Source organism: Hordeum vulgare, chromosome 3H, assembly GCF_904849725.1.
Source record: "Hordeum vulgare subsp. vulgare chromosome 3H, MorexV3_pseudomolecules_assembly, whole genome shotgun sequence".
Classification (NCBI taxonomy): domain Eukaryota; kingdom Viridiplantae; phylum Streptophyta; class Magnoliopsida; order Poales; family Poaceae; genus Hordeum; species Hordeum vulgare.
The window spans coordinates 582,296,847-582,311,796 of NC_058520.1; the positions used below are offsets into that span (position 1 = coordinate 582,296,847).

Consider the following 14,950-nt stretch of genomic DNA (forward strand, 5'->3'; position numbering starts at 1 on the left):
GGTAGAATGGTTAAAAAGACAGTCGTATTTCCGGTCCATTGGGATTCAAGTTCTGATTCTCATATTATTGCTAGATTCATTTTATTTTTTTTGGCAATGCGCATTCAGTGGGAGAAGGCGTTTGCGTCGACGACGAGATGCCTTCGTAAATTTTAAGATGATATGCCTATTCAGTCTTTTTGAAGTGTTGTGTAATGATAAATGTATGCACATGTATATAAGAGCAACTCCAATGGGGCGACCCGTTTCGTCCATCGCCATCCGTTTGGGTCGGCACGAACAAAAAGAATGGCTCAACGCGTCGACCCATTTTTAAAACACGTCCGCTCCGCGTCCGCGCCGATCCATTTTCCAGCCCAAATTTAGGACAGAAATGCGTCGGTGCGGACACGCGCGCCCTCTCGGTGCCCGCCCCCAAATCTAGGAGAGGATCCCGGAGGAGGAGCGTGCCCCTGCTGCCGCGTTGCCACCGTCACTAGCACATCCCACGTTTAATTATGCACTTATATTTTTTTAATGCTTAATTATGTACTTTTATATTTTTTCGTACGTCGGTAAAAATAAGTCGGACCAGCGTTGGACGCATGCGCCGACACATTTACGAAAGCCTACGTTCGTGTCCATTTGACCGAGACAAAAAAAAGAAAATTACCGTCAGTTTGGGCCGGCGCGTGGAATTGCCGTACACGTTTGGTTTGGTGGACCGGGACAACACCGCAGCGCCTGTTCCTCGTTTTTCATCATCCATGAGTAGGTGGTCGTGGCTGGCGCTGGCAGCCACACACACGGCCCGTCGCGACTCTCGTCCCGAGCATCCCACGGAGTAGTAGACATTTTCCGGCTTCGTGGATGCGTCCCACGTCTCAATTCCACTCGCTTTTGATTTCCGTTGCCCACCTGTCCACGGAAAGCATTAATTAACGCCAGCGCGTCCGGTAAGGAGCCAGCCCACGCCACGCCCTCCGGCCTCCGCACCGCCTCTGCTTCCGGCTATAAAAGACGCCCAGGCGCGCCCTCTCCTCCCCGCGCCCCGCCCCGCCCTCTCTTCCGAGCTGTCCTTCGGGCCGCGCCGCCGGCGTCGATCGCCCCCACGCGTCTCCGCGGCTTTTTCCTCCCCCTTGTCCATCACAAATCTCGATTCATTTCGAACCGCGCTTGATTTCCTCTCCTCGCCGGCTCTTCTTCCTGTGCTCGCAGGCAGGGGGTAAATCCGGCCCGCCTCCGCGCGGAGCGATCGATCGGGGGAACTCCGTCGATTCCGCGTCCCGCCTCTGATTCAATTCCGCGTCACCCGAGGGCCGAATCAAGGTCGGTTTCTCGCAGCTCGGTCAGATCGGTTCCTTCCATGGCCCCGTCGCCCGCCCGCCCGCCTGCGTCCGCCGGTGATTCCAGATTCGATGAAAATCGAACCGGCTCTCGCCCGTGCGCGCGGCCCGTTCCCGATCCGGCGCCCTCGTCACGAGCCCAGCCGTCATCGGGTTATAAAATACGAGGTGGGTTCGAGGCCCCCGTGGATTCCGTTTTCACCCGCCGATCTAGGTATGCGCTTGTGCTCTCATCCTGTTCCTAGATGCAGCAGGGTCAAAAGGACGGTCGGTGGTTCTCAACTTCTCATGAAGAGATCTAGCCTTTTGGTATGCGCTTGTGCTCCCACCATCCTATTCCTAGATGCAGCAGGGTCAAAAGGACGGTCGGTGGTTCTGCTGAAGAGATGGGTGCGAGTTTGATTCCCGTTCATGGTTACTTTGATGATTGGTTACTTACGGTTCAGCGGCCAGATCTTGTAGGATGTTCAAGCTTTGGATCTCTCACCAACCTGCAACTTCAGCCTGCACCTGGATAATAATAATTCGGTCCCTTCCAATTTAGTCTTTTGGTTTGCACTGCACAGTTATAATCTAGTACAAAGCATCTTATTTAGATCCGTTCGTTGATGATTCTCCAGAGACTGGGATAACACGGCTTAGCGGGAGCACCTGCCTACCTTCGGCTGATTTGTGTTTGGATGAATATTACTACTCCTATCTCTGTTTAATTCCTTGCTCTCCACCGTTCATTTTCAGCCTACAACAGTTCTGATTTGGATTTATTGCTCATTGTCCAGAAATTCGGATTACTCGGCTTAGTGGGAGCAACTTATTACTATCTTCTTGCTGACCTGTGTTTGGATGATCAACTGTCTCTGTTTAATTTGTTCTTCTCCACACTTCAATTATTCTCTCAACATTTCTGATTTGGAACGGTTGCTGGTTGTCCAGAAACTGGAATTGCACGGGCCTAGCGGGTGCTCCTATTTTGCCTCAGCATGGCGGTTCTTCCTGCCTGGCTTGAAATTTCTGGACCTTCCTTTCTCAGTATTAACTAGAACTCATCAGACATTAGTTTTCCATGTCTTAAGTCATTCTCAGCTCTTGCAGATAGTGTCTTGCAAAGGACATATAATTGGAACCTGTGTTGTCTACCTGACCATCCCAGTCGAGACAGGCTTAGTCATCCTTTACCTCAGTTTCATCCTAGTTTTCCCCTAACTGAAACATTTATAGAAAGGTATCTTGCTTGTTGCAGGTCGTAGTTTATGAACTCAAGGCCACCAACCTGATGCTGAGTTTGCAGTTCTTCTAAAACCACTATCTACTTAATTCCTTGACTGAGATAATGTTAATATGATCTCTTACTAGGCAATATTTTAAATTCAGATTTTGCTGCAAAAGGTGCAAGAATGAAGCTTCAAACTACTGACGTATCCTACAACCGGAAAAAACTTAAATCTCTTATCCTCTGTTTTTACTTCATCTACATGTTCATGCTTTTGATTTAGGTTTTTTGCTTCTGCCCTCCATGTCGTTGCAGATTTGGCCTAAGACAATGATTGTAGTGGGTCGGAATCTGTTAAAATCGTCTGGTTTGCTATCTATCTCCTTGTGGTTTGATTGGTTATCTGTACTCTTGATCCCTCGGTTTTCATGTCAAAGTGTCAGGTCAGTGTCTTGGATGTTGGTTCATTTATGTTGGCCTCCACGGGTTGGTTGCAGGACTGGAGATCTGGTATGTGGAGATGTTTGGGGTGTTATATGTCGGATGGGATTTGAGGCAGGTCAGATCAGATTTGAATGGCTATTTCCCATGTGGTCGTCATCAACTAATATGAGGTGGATTCGAGGTCCTGGTGAATTCTTACTGTAGCAGCTGATCTTGCTTTTGGTGTCTGTTTGTGCTCCTTTAGATGCAACAGAAGGAGGGTAGTGGTTCTGTAGAGACGAGTCAAGAGGGTGGAGGATGTTTTGGGTCGTTCATCAACCTGGAACTTTATTGGTGGCTCTCCAGAAATTGGAATAATATGGCTTAGAAGGCACTCCTATTTTTTCCTCGGCATGGCGGTTCCTTCTGGGGCTTGAAATTTTTCAACCTTTCTTTATTCTATAATTGAACTCTCATGACAATAGGTTTTCTCTACCTTTGTCAGTAACTCTCAGCTCTTGTAGATATTGACATGGAAATGATATAACTGCAGTTTGGAACCAGTGTTGTTGCCATCCGTCAACCATAGCTGAACTTGCTAGCTGAGTCAGGCTTTCTTGTTTCCGTCCATTGTTTGATCCATGCTTTAGCTATTTAAAAGTAACATTTACCCCTAACCGAAAATTTATAGGAAGGTCTCTCGCTCGTTGCAGGTTGTAGTTGACGAACTCCAGCCCAACCTGATGATGAATTTCTTTGTAGATCTTCAAAATCTACGAGTATTGTTTCAATTCATCATAACTTATATAATCTAAAAATTATCTTATTAGGCAATATTTGTAATACAGATTCATATGCAAAGGCGCATGAATCTAAGGACAATCCGAAGCTTTCAACTAATTGCACATCCTACAACAGAAAAAGACTCTTGCCCTCCTATTTTTTCATTTCATTTAGCTACTTGGCCATGTCTTTGATATAGGTTTTTGTTCCTGCCCTTCTTGTGGTTGCAGATTTTTCTTTAGCCGGTAATGACGTGGAATCTGTTAAATATTTTGGTTTGTGATCTAGCTCTCCGTGGTCCGTTTTGTTATCTGTACTCTTGATCCCTGTGTTCTTTTTGTCTTCCGCGAGTGCGGGGTGCAGGATATAACAGTTAAAATTTTCTGCCCAAACCTATGTCCATGGAGTCAGGTCAGTGTCTTGTAGGCGGTCTGTTTGCTTCATTTGTTATCGCCGCCTCTGTGAGTTGGCTTGCAGGACTGGATCTGGATCTGGTCTGGAAATGAAGTTAACAGTATGTTGAAGGGGACTTGTGGCAGGTCAGTTTCCCATGTTTGGTCCCATTGGTCTTGTGGACGTCAGAGTTCTTTGATTTATCTTCGTCAGATGGCTCAACATGAGTACCTTATCCTTAAGTATTGAGGTGGATTTTGTTGGTTCTCATTGTTACAGCTGATCTCTGTTTGTGGGGTATGTGTTTGTTCTCCTTCAGATGCAGGAGGGCGATGGTTGTTGAGTGATGAACCAGAGAGTGGAGGTTTGCTTTACTGTTCATGGTCATTGTTATGGCTCAGTGCCTTGTATGATATAAGATAGCATCTTGTGTGCTGAAGTTTGTGTTTTGGTTGAAGTTGGATTGAATCGTTAACCATGGGATGGGGACCAGAGAATTTGGGAACTACGTTTTGATAATTGATCCTCAATTTAGCTTCTTTGTTTGCACAGTCAAATTAAGCTTACAGCATCTCTGATATTGACTGTTGGTTCTCCAGCTAATGGACTTATGGGGCTTTCTGGAAGGTGCCTTGTTTTGACTGTTGGTTTACAGGGGGTTTCTTCTGTTGACTTCATCTTTCCTGATTTGCTTTGAACATTGTACTTCCAAGACATGATTTTCTCTGCCCTTGGTAATCATGTGCCCTTGCAGACATTGACATGGATGAGAGATAATATAGTTCGCTATCTGGAAGACTGGGACTGGCGTTGTTGCCTAACTAGCCAAGCAAGCTTATCCTATCCCCTCACTGTTTGATGCATCATTTAGCTGTTTATAGGCAGCATCATTTCCCCAAAGCAAAAGTTGAAACAAAGGTTTCTTGGTCCACTGCAGGTCCTAACTGATGATTTAGGTCCAACATGATGATGAATATGTTTGAAGATCTTCTAAACCCTGCACCTTTCCAATTCATCATAATTTTTTCAACATATAATTTATCTTACAGAGACAAAATTTAAACATTCAGATTGATTTGGTGGATGTACAAGGTTCGAAGGTTGCTTTGGAGCATCAATCTAGACAGGGCATCCTACAACTGAAAAAACCCAGTGCTCTCTATTTTGATCTCTTGAAGAAGCCTCTGTTGTCTTAGCTGCTAGCATTGATTGTGGTTTTTGCTTCCGCCTTCTTGTGGTTGCAGATTGTTTAGCCCAAGCCAAATCTGTCGTATTTTTGGCTTGTGATCCTCTCCTGACTTATATTTGGGTAATGTGGATGGCTTGATATGCAAAAAGAGGTTAGGGATTAACGCTATATACCAACACAATGGAGAGTTGAAGCTTCTGAACTAGAAGCTTGAACAAACAATTTGCCATGGACACTCTACTTCTCATCATGTCTTTGATTAGTGTCATGTCCACTGAATATGATTCCGATTTGTTGGTATGGAATTGATTTTCAGAAGTGATGTTCTTCTGGTGGTTCTCCAGTGAGATCTTGTTACTTCAGTGCATCTTCTCGGTTTGCAACGGAACTTCCTATTTTAATTTGGCAACTTGTAAAATAAGTCTTGCTAAATTTGATGACTACTGCTGATTGTATACTTTTCAACTCAAGTAGCTTGTACATATGTCAGTTTCATTCATGCTGGATGTTCTCATTCAGGTTCTGGAATTTATAGCTTTCCTTATTTGTGCCCGTATGTCCCTGCCTTATTATCTTGTGCAAATGTGTGTGAATATTTACTGCCTTTGGTCAATTGTGTGTCGTGCCAATCCTGCCTTTGGTTGATCTTGTGGCTTGTGTACTTAGCTGAATATAATTGGTTGTGGTGTTTGCTAGTTTTTGTGTTTATTAAGTAGTTTTGTAGTTTAACACTGCCTTTGCCGGTCCCAAGCCCGGATGAGAAAATGTGGAGGGAACTGCATCGTTTCCATTAGAACTTGCATGGTCTTGAAATATTTTAATTTGAGTGACAGGGAATGAAGGGTGTAGAAGTTACTGTCGTTAATGTCCTAATCAAACAGTGAATCATAGCATAATGTGGTAAGCATATGATTCAAGCTTTGAATGCATCCTTGCTTGATAAAAAAGCTATGCAACTTTAATGGTAGTTAGAGCTTACCTTGAGGAACTTACTTGCTGCCTTTCTGAAGCTACACAAGATGTTCTTACGATCCCAAAGGGGAGTGAGCGTCCTCGTGTAGTGTTCTTTAGACCGTCCACACGAGCGCTTGTGTACGAGGAACCCCCCGGTTCTCTTGCTCGGCTATGGGCTGACAACACTTGAAATTAACAAGTGTTAATTATGGGGTAACCTCTCTTTATAACTGCCACTTCTTTTGAAGAGATGCCTCTTCCTCACATCTCTTCTCCTTGCATATATACATACAATCATCTAATGAAAAAGACAGTCGATTCATAACAGGACAAAGCTGGAAACGGCACAACACTCGACCGGTGAAGCCACAGCCCGGCAATGACGCCCCATTGCTACAGGATAAAGGTGCTTCTTTTCCAATTTGATCTTGTATATTTACTCCTTTCGTTCTAAAATAAATGACTCAACTTTACATTAATTTTATATTAAAATTAGTATAAAATTAAGTCATTTATTTTAAGACGGAGGAAGTACATGCTAATCATGATTAATACCTCTGGCACTCCCGTGCACGCATATGCTGCCCTCTGCCATGCGACAACGTAGAGTCTTCGGCGAATAGGCGGCCGATTGAAACTTGTTGCGTGGCACAACGGCTATTCTCGCGGCCCGGGCATTGAACCGGCCAGAGGGCGACGCAGCCCTCGGCTTGCATCAGCGTGGCGCGACGGCTTTGGGTGCGGCTTCTCATGGCACTCCCTCCTGCACAGCCGTGACCGCGTCTGCACCTAGCAAACAACTCTCGGCCTTCAACCGCGACGCGGCCCTAGGCAAATGACCGCACAGATCGGCGACGCTCGAGGCAACGGCCCCCCTTCGACACGTGTGTGGCGACGACACCGATGGTCGAAACATTGCTTTCGGCATCGGAGGCGATTGCTCCCTCCGGCGTGGTTCCCCGCGGCGAAGACATCGGGGCCATAGACTCAGCCTTGGCCGTCGAGCCAAATCGACATCGGGGCCATAGACGCAGCCTTGGCCGTCGAGCCAAATCGACATCGGGGCCATAGACGCAGCCTTGGCCGTCGAGCCAAATCGGTGATGCGGCAAGGGCATGGAGACGAATCCCCGTGGCTCAGAGACAACGGGCTACGGCCCGCTCGCGGTCTCACTTCCGTGGTTACGAGATTTCTCAGTGAGGAACCGTTCGAGAAAGACAGAGGGAAAATCTTGTCCCGTTGCCACTTTTGCATTCAAGTCCTTGTAATCGCATTCAGGTCATTGCAATTGCATGAATTGGCAAAACAGGCTTAACAATGGTCCACACCGATTTTACACATTGGTTCTTTTAAGAGTACTTAACTGTTTTAGACCTTGTTATTCTCGGTATTTGTCTTAAGTACTGTTTTTCCGTTGAGTACGATGTATTTCGAAATATGTTTCATGATGTGTTTATTTTCATGTTAAACAAATGTCGAAATTAATAGGTCTATTTGCAATTGAGATTTTTATATCTTGCAAAGATAAACTCTGTACCTCAACAATACTGTTTCTCAACAATATTGTTTCTTCGTTGAGTACGATGTATTTTGAAATATATTCTATGATATATCTATCTTCATGTTTGACACATGTCGATATTAATACGTCTATTTGGAATTGAGATTTTCAATTACTTGCAAATACAGATGCAAAATTCAAGATGATTTCTTTAAATTGATGCTTGGGATTAGAAGGTAGTCATATAGATCTATTGCGTATGCAGATTATCGATGACTATTATTAAAGCCTACATTTTCTTATTTCGACAATACAATTGTTTTACAAAGTGCTCTCCCACACATTTACTAAGTCATGACATAAGGCATGAAGGTGGAAGTTTTCATATCCCTTTGGATAACTACCCCTTTTGAGACAATTTCAAAGCATAGATCAACTACCAAGCCACGCACCGCTGTGCTCTAAAAGATATAAGTGAAGCACATAGAGCAAAATCAGCTAGCTCAAAAGATATAAGTGAAGCACATGTGAGCTGAATTGTCTACCAAAGGATATAAGTGAAGCTCGACAAAATCACGGTGAGTGCATGTCTCTCTCTAGGTGTGCAGCAAGGATGATTGTGACACAACAAAAATAAAGGACTCCTACGATATAAGACGCTCCAAGCAAAACACATAACATGTGGTGAATAAAAATATAGCCCCAAGTAACGTTACCGATGGATTTGAAGACGAAAGAGGGGATGCCTTCCTGGGGCATCCCCAAGCTTAGGCTTTTACGGCATCCTTGAATCTCTTGGGGTGCCTTGGGCATCCCCAAGCTTGAGCTCTTGCCACTCTTTATCTCTTTGTCCATAAGAACTTCACCCAAAACTTGAAAACTTCACAACACGAAACTTAAACAGAAACTCGTGATAACATTAGTATAAGAAAGCAAACCACCACTTCCTTAGGTACTTTAGCAAATTTAAATTCTACTTATGTTGATGTTGGGTTATTGTATTTTCAATCTTCCATGGCTAATACCCCTCGATACTATCCATAGTTTCATCAAAATAAGCAACCAACTCAACAAAAACAGAATCTGTTAACATCAGACCAGTCTGTAGAAATCTGTATACTTTGTATACTTCTGGTACTTCAAAAAGTCTGAAAGATTACAGAGTCTGAAGAATTTGCGTAGCAATCAGCATAAAGAAGAATCAACTCAAAAGCTCTTACAGAAAAAATGAAAATTCTTTTCGTGATCAGAAAGTTTCTGCCTTTTCCAGCATGACGAAACGATCATCCCCAAGACTAATCATAATGGTTTTGCTTGGCACAAACGCAAAAAGAAACACAAAAAACACAATCATAACAGAATTATGAAAGTGTGGAAAACACAAAACAGAAAGAAAAATGATAGATTCGTTGGGTTGCCTCCCAACAAGCGCTTTTGTTTAACGCCCTTTGCTAGGCAAAAGGTGATGGAATCACGTATAGTCATCTTTGGTGCTCAAACCATAAGTAGCCCTCATCATAGATTCATAAGACAATCTTATTTTCTTTCTAGGAAAGTGCTACATGCCCTTCTTTAAAGGAAATTGAATCTAATATTCTCTTCCTTCATATCAATGATAGCACCAATAGTCCTTAGGAAAGGTCTACCAAGAATAATGGGACATGAAGGATTGCAATTTATGTCAAGTACAATGAAATCCACGGGTACATAGTTCTTATTTGCAACAATAAGAACATCATCGATCCTTCCCATGGGTTTCTTGATAGTAGAATCCGCAAGATGCAAATTAAGAGAACACTCTTCAATCTCATGAAAACCAAGAATATCACATAAAGACTTTGGAATTGCGGAAACACTAGCACCCAAATCACACAAAGCATTGCATTCATAGTTTTTGATTTTGATTTTGATAGTAGGTTCCCACTCATCATGAAGTTTTCTAGGTATAGAGACTTCTAATTCGAGCTTCTCTTCAAGAGATTTCATCATAGCATCTACGATATGTGTGGTAAAGGCTTTGCTTTGGCTATAAGCATGTGGAGAGTTTGCAATGGATTGCATCAAAGAAATGCATTCAAACAAGGAGCAACTATCATAATTGAATTCTTGAAATCCAAAGTGGGAGTTTCATTACTACCCAAAATTTTGATTTCTTCTACTCCACTCTCCACACCTTTATCATCAAGATAGGTGGGCTCCGAATCACTGGGGCATTTTTCAACCAAAGTGGATTCATACCCAGCCCTTCATCAATAGGTTTGACACGCGAAAACAAAGATTCAAGAGGAGTCACACCAAGCACTTTAAGATCTTCGTGATTTACATCACTAGAACGCACCCTTTGAAACCATTCATGCCTAGCGTGAATTTGGACGGTTCTTTCTCTGCTCTCATTCATGGAGACACACATAGCTTTCAAAGTTTCATCCAAGTTGACCTTGGGAGGAGCACATCTAACTTTCAAAGCATCAATATCACAAGACATCCTATCAACGCTCTTAGCCAAATCGTCTATTTTGAGTAGTTTTTCCTCTATGGACGCATTGAAAATCTTTTGAGAGTTGATGAACTCTTTGATATTACTCTCTAAATCAAAGGGTAATTTGTTGTGATTTTCATAAGTGTTGTTGTAGGAATTGCCATAATTGTTAGAGGAGTTACTAGGGAAAGGCCTAGGAACATAGTTTCCTCTAAAAGCATTGTTGTTGTCAAAATTGTTCCTACCAACAAAATTAACGTCCAAACTAGCGTTGCTACTTTCAATCAAGGAAGATAGTGGCATGTCATTAGGGTCTAAAGGAGCGTTTCTTCCTGCAACCAAATTCATGAACTCGTCCATCTTAGCACTAAGCGAGTTAATTTCTTTTATAGCGTGTACCTTTTTGCTAGCAGGTGACCTTTCAGTGTGCCACTGAGAGTAGTTGGTCATGATATTGTTTAGAAGTTTTGTAGCGTCTCCTAACGTGATTTCCATGAACGTTCCACCCGAGGCGGAGTCCAAGATATTGCGATAAGCAAAATTCAAGCCAGCGTAAAAGATTTGTATAATCATCCACAAAGTCAAGCCATGAGCGGGACAATTTCTAATCATAACCTTCATCCTCTCCCAAGATTGTGCAACGTGTTCATGATCAAGTTGCTTGAAATTCATGATATCGTTACGTAAGGAGATGATCTTAGCCGGCGGAAAATACTTGGATATGTAAGCATCTTTGCACTTATCCCAAGAATCGATACTATTTTTAGGCAAAGAAGAAAACCAAGTTTTTGCGCGATCTCGCAACGAGAAAGGAAAAAGCTTCAACTTAATCACGTCATTATCCACATCTCTTTTCTTTTGCATATCGCAAAGCTCAGTGAAGGTATTGAGATGGGATGCGACATCTTTACTAGGAAGGCCAGAGAATTGCTCTTTCATAACAAGATTTAGCAGAGCTGAGTTGATTTCATACGATTCCGCACTAGTGGCGGGAGCAATCGGAGTACTAATAAAATCATTATTATTGGTACTCAAGAAGTCGCAAAGTTTGGTGTTTTCAGCCATGATGACTTCAACAAACAAACAAGCACACCGGCAAAGGAAAACGGCAAAAAGGCAAAAGAAAACGACAAAGGAGAACGACAAATGAAAACGACAAATATGAAGTGGGGGAGAGGAAAACGAGAGGCAACTGGCAAAAAGGTAAATGCAAGAGATGAGTTTGCGAGACCTACTTGGATAGATCTCTCCTTCCCCGGCAACGGCGCCAGAAATACTTCTGCTACTGCAACAAAAGACCTTCCAACGGCGCCAGAAACACGTGCAGTTTTGAGAACCAAGGTATCGATCCAGTGAAGGAGTATCACAAGTACCTGCACAAACAAAAAAAGCTTGCTCCCAACGCTATGAAGGGGTTGTCAATCCCTTATAGATTGTTTGCCAAGTGAGAACTGAAAGCAACAAAGTAACAAAGCAAAGTAAAAGCGAAAGTGGAAACGATAGGTGTGAATAGACCCGGGGGCCGTAGTGTTCACTAGTGGCTTCTCTCAAGAAAGCAAGTAGACGGTGGGTGAACGAATTACTGTCGAGCAATTGATAGAACCGCGCAAAGTCGTGACATCATCTATGGCAATGATTATATCTATAGGCATCACGTCCAAAACAAGTAGACCGATACTTTATGCATCTACTACTATTACTCCACACGTCGACCGCTATCCAGCGTGCATCTAGTGTATTAAGTCCAAAAGAACAGAGTAACGCCTTAAGCAAGATGACATGATGCAGATGGACAATCTCATATCTACGATAAAGCCCATCTTGTTACCCTTGATGACAACAACACGATGCGTGCCTTGCTGCCCCTACTGTCACTGGGAAAGGTCACCACACGGTATGAACCCAAAACCAAGCACTTCTCCCATTGCAAGAATCATAGATCTAGTTGGCCAAACAAAACCCAAGACTCGGAGAGACTTACAAGGATATCAAATCATGCATAAAAGAAATCAGCAAAGACTTAAATATATATCATAGATAATCTGATAACAAATCCACAATTCATCAGATCTCGACAAACACACCGCCAAAGAGGATTACATCGGATAGATCTCCATGAAGATCATGGAGAACTTTGTATTGAAGATCCAAGAGAGAGAAGAAGCCATCTAGCTACTAACTACGGACCCGTAGGTCTGAAGTGAACTGCTCACGAGTCATTGGAGGGGCGATGATGTTGATGTAGAAGCCCTCCAACTCCAAAGTCCCTCCGATAGGGCATCAGGAAGGGTCTCCACATGAGATCTCGCGGAAACGGAAGTTTGCGGCGGCGGAAAAGTGTTTTCGTGGATTCCCTGATTTTTTTTCTATATTTTAGGGAATATATAGGCGAAGGAGCTAGGTCAGGGGGCGCCAGGGAGGCTACAAGCCTGCTAGCCGCCGCCCCCTGGTGGCGGCTACAGGGCTTGTGGGCCCCTTGTAGCTCTCCTGCCTTGGCTCTCAAGCCCCCTGATCTTCTTCCATTCGGGAAAAAAATATTTTTGGGGATTTTATTCCGTTTGGACTCCGTTCCAAAATCAGATCTGAAAAGAGCCAAAAACACAGAAAAAACAGGAACTGGCACTTGGCACTGAATTAATAAGTTAGTCCCAAAAAAGATATAAAAGGTACATAAAACATCCAAAGATGACAAGATAACAACATGAAACCATCAAAAATTATAGATACGTTTGAGACGTATCAACTACACATACTAAAAATCCCGTAGCACATGTTGCATCCAAGACCGTTTTTCAAAATGTCTTGTATATGACAAAATTGGCATACTTGCCTTGGTCATCCAGACATTGGCTTGAAACCAATACTATCAACAATTCCAATAGTTTATTATGATGCTAAATTCTACTAACATTTGGATTTATATGCACTACAAGTGACACATGGAAGCTAATTTTAAGGCTCACACACCTTAAAGTCTACGTTGAACCACTCAGACTTCTTGAATGCATCAACTTGAGGTAAGTGGCTCTTCCCATCCATTGACTAGAGTATTCGGGTATTCCATGGTTCTAAAATACATATCTACACGATAGTCTTGAGTGTGTGCTTTATTCACGTGAAACCATTGGCTCATTATCTTGACATCACTTTCAAGAAAATCATATGGATGACATTGCAGAATTCTCCTTGAGTGCCTTCTCTATGGCCCTTGGATTGAAGTCTAGCAATTTGTCCTAATGTCTAGACTCAAAGTGGTTTGCTAGAATCCTTTATCCAAAGAATTAAGCTCATTGCATTATCTTTACTTTGGAATTGCAACTTACCAATTTTACGTTGAAGTCATGCAGTTTTACACGCTCATGACCAAATTGCATAATATTATTCTTCTCCATCTTTGATACGTGGAAATCTACCAAGTATTTCCCATATGCGGTAATTCGATTGCATACCGATATCATCACCCGGTATACAACATTGTCTCCTCAACATATAGTTGGGATCTATGTGAGGAATAACTATATTTCTGTCAATACCTCCAGCCCCACGCATGGGGACTTCTTCAAGGCTAGTATGCTGATTCATGAGGAATATTTCCACGCCTTAGGGGAAGATTTGAAGTACCATAAAGAATGCCAGGAAATTATGGAATGTTCAACACATTTCTGCCTCAAATACACTTACTCAAAGAGCTGAACCACGCGTTCAAAGATTTGTAGCACATTGCAAATAACCTGCCAAATTCATTTACTGACTATAAAGGTGTCATCCAATCCTGTAATCCTGCAAAAGTACTCCTGAAAAGTGGAGGTGCCAACAAAAATCACTCCACTCCCTGTTTGATGCAACATGGGGGATGTATGACAAAAGTACATCAGGATTCAGCTTCTCGCAAGCAAGGATATCAAAGGCCTATGAATCAGTAAATGCAAGTCAACTTCACGTTGATAGACACCTAATGGGTAGCATACCCAGTGGATGGGAAACCTCCACAAACCTAGGTCATAGTGCACACAATGACCGAGACATCGGAATACCCGACTCAATCGCATTGGAAAATCGCGAGCAGTCACCATAGGTAACGATATTTCCATCAACTATATATATTAATATATAGATTTCGGAGAAACATATAACTGGAAGTCTATAATTGTCGACATACATTTCTCAACTAGATTGCAAAAACCTTTCAAATGATTCGGAACCAAAGATCATGGCCATGGCAAAGTGTGAACAACACACGGATTGAACTCAAGAAAAGGGTATAATCTATGTAGAAATAATCTTGATCAATAATGGGAAGGTATTCACATCAGCAATACCTACACCAATTTTCTTCTGGAAACAGAATTGAGAACAACAAGGTGGTGAAACATAGATCAAGTATTATAGGACAAGGGTTCATACAGATACCCAACTATTCTCCAGATGTGGAATCTCTTTCCGATAACTTATATCACTGGTAGTACAAAATCATCTATCTGTGCAGTTTATAGATGTAGTGATCACATATCAATGTGGCTCACCAGATTCAGGCATATATGATTGATTTTCGATGTAATCTCAACTCTGAATCGAAGTACAAAATGCAACATACATTTTGTAAAAATCAGTAAGTCACCATACGCCTTATTGTTGTCGGTACATATGGTATAACCGACGTAGTGAGTTCACAAGGATTTCTCCTACAATGATG

General features: G+C 42.7%; 2 long non-coding RNA genes across 3 annotated transcripts; both read left to right on the plus strand.

Moving 5' to 3' along the window:
- Positions 1-956: 956 nt before the first annotated feature.
- LOC123445345 lies at positions 957-5,879 on the plus strand. The gene is made up of 2 exons (XR_006631077.1): positions 957-3,716; positions 3,807-5,879. It is a non-coding gene; the product is annotated as an uncharacterized LOC123445345 (long non-coding RNA).
- A 181-nt stretch (positions 5,880-6,060) lies between these two features.
- Positions 6,061-7,715, plus strand: LOC123445346. Of its 2 annotated transcripts, none has more exons than XR_006631078.1 (2): positions 6,061-6,683; positions 6,885-7,715. It is a non-coding gene; the product is annotated as an uncharacterized LOC123445346 (long non-coding RNA). The 2 variants fall into 2 exon arrangements; XR_006631079.1 differs by having other exon boundaries at positions 6,901-7,715.
- Positions 7,716-14,950: the final 7,235 nt, after the last annotated feature.